This window comes from Nerophis lumbriciformis, linkage group LG04 (genome assembly GCF_033978685.3).
Source record: "Nerophis lumbriciformis linkage group LG04, RoL_Nlum_v2.1, whole genome shotgun sequence".
In the NCBI taxonomy this organism is placed as follows: domain Eukaryota; kingdom Metazoa; phylum Chordata; class Actinopteri; order Syngnathiformes; family Syngnathidae; genus Nerophis; species Nerophis lumbriciformis.
In genome coordinates this window covers 47,805,490-47,815,714 of record NC_084551.2, presented here as the reverse complement: position 1 = coordinate 47,815,714, position 10,225 = coordinate 47,805,490, and the positions used below count along the sequence as shown (strand labels likewise).

Here is a 10,225-nt window from a genome sequence, read left to right as displayed (position 1 = left end):
CTCCACGCCAAGTTCCTCCAGTCGCAGCTCCACGACGCCCAGTGCCGCCAGTCGCAGCTCCACGACGCCAAGTGCCGCCAGTCGCAGCTCCACGAAGGCCAAGTGCCGCCAGTCGCAGCTCCACGACCCCAAGTGCCGCCAGTCGCAGCTCCACAACGCCAAGATCAAGACCCTTCATGCCAAGATCTAGACCCTTCATGCCAAGATCTAGACCCTTCATGCCAAGACCAAGACCCTCCATGCCAAGACCAAGACCAAGACCCTCCATGCCAAGACCCGCCATGCCAAGACCAAGACCCGCCATGCCAAGACCAAGACCCGCCACACCAAGCTTCGCCGCCTGACGCGCCACGCCAAGCTTCGCCACGCCACGACCCATCACGCCAAGCTTCACCGCCTGCCACGACGACGACGACAACGCCCCCACCTCCTCGTCGGCCAAGGATGTGGCCATTCCATGGGCGTCCGCCACGCCAGGTACGCCAACCTCCTCGTCGGCCATGGATGTGGCCCTTCCCGGGTCGCCCACCGCGTCAGGTACAGTGGCGGTCTACGCGTCGCCGCCACCTGATTCTGCCGCGGTGGATTCGGGGACACGTGGTCTGGCGACCCACCACCATGTCCCCCTCCCGCCCTCCCATGACTCTTGATCTTGTTTTTGGACATCTGGGATCTGTCCGTAAGGGGGGACTCTGTCATGTCTGTGATCATGTTTTGTTTAGTTATGTTTTGCTTGGTTTTTGGACACTTTTTAGTTCTTGTCTTCACTCCCTTTGTCACCATAGTAACCATTAGTTTCACCTGGTTCACATCGTCATGTCACGCACCTGTCTCACGTTTTCACATTTTGAGTCACGCACCTGTTTTCACTAATCCTGTCATCACTATTTAAGCCTGTACTTGCCAGGCAGTCAGCCTGGCAACATCACTCTTGACACACTCTTGACACTGTTTCATGTTCATAGTCCATGCTGCCCTGTTCACGTCATGTCAAGTTTGTTTTCTATTTATGCCACGGTTAGCGACTTTTGTTCCTGTCCATAGTTTTTTGCCCACGTGCAAGTATTTGTTTCATTAGTCAAGTTTGTACTTCTGCCTTGAGCACACTTTTTGTTCTTTTGTTACTGTAAAAATAAAAATGTATTTACCTTCACGCCATGTCCGGTCCAAATAATTTGCACCATGGGAAAACAAACCACGCCACAGTCCAAGTCTTGACAAATGTAAATTGTAATTTTTCTGCCCATGTGTGACTGCATTTTTTTTTGACGGCTACATAAAAAGATCGGATTTAACAAAAAAATCCCAATTGGTCCTCACACCCTTTATTAGCCTTTATTTAGTCGAACAATAACAGACAGTTTATGCAAACTAAGGCAAGGTTTGGGCGAAAATGTCCCTACAAAAACCAAATCTTACAAAAAGTGGTGGGTACGACTACCAATGTAGGTTAAAATCTGCTAAATTATGAAACCAACAGGCTACAGGTGGACACTGGTCCCAGAAGCGCACTTTGGACAAATCTGTTCTGGAAGAAATTCTTAAGGTCTATTTGGCTATGAATCGTACATACTCTATGTCCTCTGCAGTGGACTTGTTTTTTATCAACAAAATAAACAGACCATATACAAAATGTCCACTGCAGAGGACGCTGGTTCCTGAAGATATTATAAAACACATTTTCTGAAATCCAAAGTTGTTTGGTGGATTGTTGTCCTTTGTCAGTCATTACTAAAAAGTTTAGGGCATTTTATTGTTTCATACAGTGATTCTCAAACTGTGGTACGTGGGCGCCATCTAGTGGTATGCCAAATAATCACTCAATTAAATATTCAAACATAGTATTACTGTTCAAAAAGTGTTGCGTAATGTTACACAATATACTTGTTCAAATAAAACCTCTGCCTTGTTTTTAATGAACATTTAGGCCCACTACGCTACAGTATCTCAACGTAGGTCATGATCGTAAAAGTGTTTTCTGAGGTGGTGAAAAAAGTTTGGGAACCACTGGTGTCATAGATAACTTATTTTTACACCTGTATGTTCAATATTTTTCCCACAATGCACTGTGTGCTGTGGAATATGATATTGAGACTTCATTCAAAAGTCAGTCTTGAGTAGAGATGTCCGATTAATATCGGCAGGCCGATATTATCGGCCGATAAATGCTTTAAGATGTAATATCGGAAATTATCGGTATCGGTATATTTGTACATGTGATATGTAATTCTACATGTTGTTTGATATCATGCATGTTACATAATGTTATGTGATACCATACATGTTAGATGACACCGAACACAATCTACAATGGTTACACATGTTATACATAATTGTACATGTTATTTGATATCATGTTATACATAAATTCCTACATGTGTACATGTTATTTGATACATGTGTTAATGTGATATCGTACGTGTTATGTGACATCATACATATGTGATATCGTACACCTGTGATATTGTACCAAATGTGTTCTGTGATATCGTACATGTTTTATGATAATATCCTACATCAGAGGTGTCCAAACATTTTCCAGTGAGGGCCACATAGAGAAAAATTATAGGATGCGAGGGCCACTTTTATACATTTTGTATATGAAAAATACTCAAACCAAAACAATGTAGGTGAACATATGCTAACATTTGAAAAACACATCTACATCTTAGCGTTTTGTTATAGATAACAAAGCAATAAAATCATTCATGATTATTTTAATTAGAGATGTCCGATAATATCGGATATATCGGAAAAAGTAAAATTCATGACTTTTTAAAACGCCGCTGTACGGAGTGGTACACGGACGTAGGGAGAAGTACAGAGCGCCAATAAACCTTAAAGGCACAGCCCTTGCATACCGGCCTAATGACAAAATATCTAAGGCTTTTCACATACACAAGTGAATGCCAATCATACTTGGTCAACAGCCACACAGATCACACTGAGGGTGGCCGTATAAAAAACTTTAACACTGTTACAAATATGCGCCACACTGTGAACCCACACCAAACAAGAATGACAAACTTACGGATTTTTAGTGTGGTTTGCTAGCTGCACTAAAGCGAACCAACAGGCCCTCCAGCGAGTGGTTAAAGCGGCGGGGAAAATTACAAGGACGATGCTCCCAGAGATGAGTGCCATGTACACAACTCGCTGCCTAAAGCGAGTACACAACATCCTGAAGGACAGATACCACCCAGCACATGGCCTCTTCAACCTGCTACCCTCTGGAAGGAGGTTTAGGTCACCAGAATGTCTCACAGTCTGTATCCCCAGGCTGTGAGACTGCTAAATGAACAGCCTGCCCCTTTGCTGCCCCGGACCAACTTATTACCTCACTCTTCACCACCTCAATAATTGTGCTCTGGACATTGCAATGCTGCAACATCAACGTAACACCCATCAGACATCTGACTGTTCCCACCCCCACGTCCCTCTTATTGCGATCTTCCTGACAATGCTAAAATGCTAAAATGTAAACTATTGTCAACCTGCACATCAATGCAGTTTCTATGCCGCTGGACAAAGCTCAAACAAAATCTTGTTGTTCATGTATGACTTAAGTGTTATTATGACAATGACAATAAAGGAATTGATTGATTGATTGATTGAAACACATATCGGGAGAACATCCGCACCGTAACACAACATAAACACAACAGAACAAATACCCAGAAACCCTTGCAGCACTAACTCTTCCGGGACACTACAATATACAAACCCCCCCACCTCAACCTCCTCATGCTCTCTCAGGGAGAGCATGTTCCAAATTCCAAGCTGCTGTTTTGAGGCATGTTAAAAAAAATAATGCACTTTGTGACTTCAATAATAAATATGGCAATGCCATGTTGCCATTTTTTTCCATAACTTGAGTTGATTTATTTTGGAAAACCTTGTTACATTGTTCAATGCATCCAGCGGGGCATCACAACAAAATTAGGCATAATAATGTCTTAATTCCACGACTGTATATATCGGTATCGGTTGATATCGGAATCGGTAATTAAGAGTTGGATAATATCAGATATCGGCAAAAAAGCCATTATCGGACATCTCTAGTCTCGATGCCAACATTAAATGGGAAAAAAAAAAAAAAAAAAAAAAAAAGGTACTGCAGACGAGCGTTCCATTCGGTTCTTACCGGACAACCTTGACACTGTCCTACATGGTGAGGACAAAGGTGAACACGACGACCCTGCATGGGGCAGATTTAGCACTGAGGCGGTGTCACATGATCTCGCCTCACCTCGCCACTGACCTTGACGCAGCAACGACCCCTGGAGACTCCTCTTGCCCCCGTCCCCGCCTCCTGTCCTCTGCCAAGAACGACAAGACGAGCATCGGCGCTGTCGATTGTCAGTCACTGCTGGAGTCGTCGTCCTCTTCTCACGGCATCGACCATCTTGTTGACTTTGACTCGCGTTGTTGTCTTTTTCAGAGCTCAGCTGGATGCGGACGACGTTGAAGGTCAAGACGAGGAGCAGGGTCTTTGTGTCTGTTTCTGAGACATAAACAAGTTGACAAATAGTTAACATGAAGATCCCAAGGAAGAGGAAGAGTCCAGGCCTTTTGCAAACCCCGTTTCCATATGAGTTGGGAAATTGTGTTAGATGTAAATATAAACGGAATACAATGATTTGCAAATCCTTTTCAACCCATATTCAATTGAATGCACTACAAAGACAAGATATTTGATGTTCAAGCTCATAAACTTTATTTTTTTTTTGCAAATAATAATTAACTTAGAATTTCATAGCTGCAACATGTGCCAAAGTAGTTGGGAAAGGGCATGTTCACCACTGTGTTACATGACCTTTCCTTTTAACAACACTCAGTAAACGTTTGGGAACTGAGGAGACACATTTTTAAGCTTCTCAGGTGGAATTATTTCCCATTCTTGCTTGATGTACAGCTTAAGTTGTTCAACAGTCCGGGGGTCTCCGTTGTGGTATTTGAGCTTCATAATGCGTCACACATTTTCAATGTGAGACAGGTCTGGACTACAGACAGGCCAGTCTAGTACCCGCACTATTTTACTATGAAGCCACGTTGATGTAACACGTGGCTTGGCATTGTCTTGCTGAAATAAGCAGGGGCGTCCATGGCAACATGCTTGGATGGCAACATATGTTGCTCCAAAACCTGTATGTACCTTTCAGCATTAATGGCGCCTTCACAGATGTGTAAGTTACCCATGTCTTGGGCACTAATACACCCCCATACCATCACAGATGCTGGCTTTTCAACTTTGCGCCTAGAACAATCCGGATGGGTCTTTTCCTCTTTGGTCCGGAGGACACGACGTCCACAGTTTCCAAAAACAATTTGAAATGTGGACTCGTCAGACCACAGAACACTTTTCCACTTTGTATCAGTCCATCTTAGATGAGCTCAGGCCCAGCAAAGCCGACGGCATTTCTGGGTGTTGTTGATAAACGGTTTTCGCCTTGCATAGGAGAGTTTAACTTGCACTTACAGATGTAGTGACCAACTGTAGTTACTGACAGTGGGTTTCTGAAGTGTTCTTGAGCCCATGTGGTGATATCCTTTACACACTGATGTCGCTTGTTGATGCAGTACAGCCTGAGGGATCAAAGGTCACGGGCTTAGCTGCTTACGTGCAGTGATTTCTCCAGATTCTCTGAACCCTTTGATGATATTACGGACCGTAGATGGTGAAATTCCTAAATTCCTTGCAATAGCTGGTTGAGAAAGGTTTTTCTTAAACTGTTCAACAATTTGCTCACGCATTTGTTGACAAAGTGGGGACCCTCGCCCCATCCTTGTTTGTGAATGACTGAGCATTTCATGGAATCTACTTTTATACCCAATCATGGCACCCACCTGTTCCCAATTTGCATGTTCACCTGTGGGATGTTCCAAATAAGTGTTTGATGAGCATTCCTCAACTTTATCAGTATTTATTGCCACATTTCCCAACTTCTTTGTCACGTGTTGCTGGCATCAAATTCTAAAGTTAATTATTATTTGCAAAAAAAAAAAAAATGTTTATCAGTTTGAACATCAAATATCTTGTCTTTGTAGCATATTCAATTGAATATGTGTTGAAAAGGATTTGCAAATCATTGTATTCCGTTTATATTTACATCTAACACAATTTCCCAACTCATATGGAAACGGGGTTTGTATCTTTAAGAAGCTTTAGTAATTGTTCTCATCGAATACACTCATGTCATTTCTTTTTTTGTTTTCTCTTTCTATTTTTCTTCCTTTCCTTTTTCTTGCAAAACTGCATAAAGAGACACCAAATATCTGTCAAATAAACACTACTAAGTAGCGACGTTCCCATGCATGTCTGCTGCATAACATCCTTTCACAGCAACTTACAATCGCATATAAACAGTGCTCATAAACGTGGCGCGGTTGGGAGAGTGGCCGTGCTAGCAACCTGAGGGTTCCCGGTTCGATCCCTGGCGTCTACCAACCGAGTCACGTCCGTTGTGTCCTTGAGCGAGACACTTCACCCTTGCTCCTGATGTGTGGTGGTTAGGGCCTTGCATGGCAGCTCCCTCCATCAGTGTGTGAATGTGTGTGTGAATGGGTGAATGTGGAAATAGTGTCTGTGGAGGTTGCTCTCCAGGGGGTTCTTTGGACCACCAAGCACTGACATGATAGCCCGGTTCAGGTTCACAATACAGTTTTATTTTGCAATAAAGTCTGTGGCTTTGGTTAGTTATGTTCTATTAGTTTTGGACTCCCTTAGTTCCTGTTTTTTTGCACTCCTGGGTTTATTTTGTTCACCATGGGGATTAGTTGGGTTCACCTGCCTCTGGTTAGTGGTCCCACGCTCAGCTGCTGTCAACCACTAATCAGAGAGCTATTTATTCACCTTGCTCACCACGCTCAGTCTGGCATCATTGTTTGCTACACGCAACCGGTTAGGTAAGTTTTGCTTGTCTCCTAGCCTATGCTAAGTGTTAGCTTCGAGTGGGATCGGCACGTGTTTCCTTCGACTTGTTTTCTGTTTTTGGTGCTTCTTTGATTGTTCAAAGAATAAAGCATGTTCCTACCTGCACATCCTGTCCGGAGTGGTCCATCTGCATTTCGGGAGAACGAACCCCGCAGTAAGCTGCGAAAACCACGTCGTGACATACGTCTTGTGTGTAAACTAGTGAGGGTCTACTACCGGAAACTACAGGAGGGAGCAGCTCGCCTTCAAAATAAAGGTCCCTTCTCATTACCTGATAATGTTATAGTAGCCAATTAGAGCATTTGCTTGCTTTAAGGATGTACTGTGGCGTATTCAAGGTCACCCGTTATGCAAAAAATTATGTTTGAACACTAGTTTCTCCTGTTATATTCTTATATTACTGTTATATTTTTATTCTTGTTGTTGATTTTTATTTTTATTCTTATTGTTATATTTTTCTATTCTGTTTTCATTTATATCCCCATTATTTACTTTTTAAATTCGATCTCAATTCTGTACACTGCTGCTAGAATTTTAATTTTCCTGAGGGAACTCTCCTGAAGGAATCAATAACGTACTATCTATCTATCTATCCATCTATCTAATATGTGTCACTGGAGCCTGTTTATGAGCATCGAAAGGGAGAAAAATCTAAACCCTCACTCGATTTTTTTCGATATTTTTCAGAGCCGATGGGCTTAAACCATGGGTGTCAAACTCTGGCCCGCTGGCCAAATTTGGCCCGCCGTGTAATTTCACTTGGCCCTTGAGGCGATATCAAATGAACACTAGAGCTGGCCCCCCGTTACCACCAAAACCCGCCCACCTCAACCAGTGTATATTGCAGCCTGGAAGAGTTAGGGCTGCATGGGATTCTGGGTATTTGTTTTGTTGTGTTTATGTTGTGTTACGGTGCGGATGTTCTCCCGAAATGTGTTTGTCATTCCTGTTTGGTGTGGATTCACAGTGTGGCGCATATTTCTAACAGTGTTAAAGTTATTCATACGGGCACCGTCAGTGTAACTTGTATCGCTGTTGGCCAAGTATGCTTTGCATTTACATGTGTGTGCATGCTGAAGTCACACATATTTTATGATCGGGCCGGCACGTTGTTAGAGCCGCAGCTCATGGAGGACGATAAACGTAGTGCCTTTAAAGCACACCCCCAAGACTGTTGTCCGGGTGGACGAGATACAATGACTGATGAACAACTTTGTTCGATAATGAAGGTTGCCTCAGCTCAAAGACTGAGCCCCGACATTAATGAACTAGCATCCAAGAAAAGATGTCAGGCATCTCGCTTGGGCACATCCGATTAGATCAGTGTGTTGCAAACTGAGCAGTTTAAAGTCCTGAATGGTTGGTTTATTCATTGTGATTTTATTTTCAAATTTATTAGCCTGTGGAAAAAGTTAATGTTGATATTTACCACAGAAGGCTGCAAATAGAAAAGAGGCATTCAATTTTTATTTAAATTGTATTTGATATGCCATTGATATTTTTTAATTATTATTATTTGAAACTCGATTTTGCATGTCACTATAAAGTTATACAAGCTTTGCTTGTTCAATATTCAATGCAAAACTTGTTTGGGTCCCTATTAAAAGGTTAATTTGTTCAACCTTGGCCCGCGGCTTTGTTCAGTTTAAAATTTTGGCCCACTCTGTATTTGAGTTTGACACCCCTGGCTTAAACGCTCTCAATTTTGAACATACGACTTTTTATGACTTTTAATGTGAAGGAAAGCCCTCCTTCCTCATGGACATGATGCCACCTCCGACGAGCCACTCTTCCTGTATAGGCCCACCATTTGGTAGAAAATTTTAAAAAGGCTTCACTACACATTTTAAAATCAACTTCGGCCAATTATCCGTCATGTCAGCTGGCAAATAATTTGCTTGGTTCCAATTTTCGGTACTCTTGTGTATAAATTCTTTCTTAACATGTTCTGGTGGAGTTCTCAATTATCGAATGGTTAGCAGGCTGAATATTACATTTTATTAATAAATAGAAAATGTTAAAACATTACCATGACGGTATAGCTCGGTTGGTAGAGCGGCCGTGCCATCAACTTGAGGGTTGCAGGTTCGATCCCCGCTTCCGCCATCCTAGTCACTGCCGTTGTGTCCTTGGGCAAGACACTTTACCCACCTGCTCCCAGTGCCACCCAAACTGGTTTAAATGTAACTTAGATATTGGGTTTCACTATGTAAAGCGCTTTGAGTCACTTGAGAAAAAGCGCTATATAAATGTAATTCACTTCACTTCACTTCACTACCATGCAGCAATATGAAGACTATTAACTTGTACAACATGTCATGTACAGCAGTGGTCCCCAACCACCAGTCCAGAGACCGGTACCGGTCCGTGACGCATTTGCTACAGAAACAATAATTAATTTATTAACTACCGCATTTTCTCCGACTTAACTTTCACCTGTCCCACTAAACACACCAATACGCTTGTTAATAGATGTGTTTTACAACTCCTTTGTTAAAGTACATGGGACAATGCACATTAATGCAGTGTTATTCAACCTTTTTTGAGCCAAGAAACATTTTTTGCGTTGAAAAAATGCGGCGGCACACCACCTGCAGAAATCATTCAAAAACGAAACTCAGTTGACAGTAAAAAGTTGTTGGATATGACTTTAAAGCATACCCAACCATGCATCTTGTCTCAAAGTAGGTGTACTGTCACGACCTGTCACATCATGCCGTGACTTATTGAGTTTTTTGCTGTTTTCCAGTGTTTTAGTTCTTGTCTTGCGCTCCTATTTTGGTGGCTTTTTCTCTTTTTTTTTGTTATTTTCCTGTTGCAGTTTCATGTCTTCCTTTGAGCGATATTTCCCGCATCTACTTTGTTTTAGCAATCAAGAATATTTCAGTTGTTTTTATCCTTCTTTGTGGGGACATTGTTGATTGTCATGTCATGTTCGGATGTACTTTGTTTTTGCTCCACAGTAAGTCTTTGCTGTCGTCCAGCATTCTGTTTTTGTTTACTTTGTAGCCAGTTCAGTTTTAGTTTTGTTTTGGAAAGCCTTCCCCGCAATGCCTTTTCTTAGGGCCACTCACCTTTTGTTTATCTTTGGTTTAAGCATTAGACACCTTTTTTACCTGCACACTGCCTCCCGCTGTTTCCGACATCTACAAAGCAATTCGCTACCGCCTGCCACCTACTGACATGGAAGAGTATTACACGGTTACTCTGCCGAGCTCTAGACAGCACCGACACTCAACAACAACACATCATTTTCAGACTATGATTACTGGTTTACAAACAATATTTTTA

The 10,225-nt window shown here is 42.3% G+C and overlaps 1 long non-coding RNA gene across 1 annotated transcript in view; it reads right to left on the bottom strand.

The window, feature by feature from the left end:
• Nucleotides 1-3,991: 3,991 nt before the first annotated feature.
• LOC140678756 (uncharacterized) overlaps nt 3,992-10,225 on the bottom strand; it is a 48,123-nt gene continuing 41,889 nt past the window's right edge. The window contains exon 3 of the long non-coding RNA XR_012050380.1: nt 3,992-4,504. This is a non-coding gene — a long non-coding RNA (uncharacterized lncRNA). The remainder of the gene's footprint in view (nt 4,505-10,225) is intronic.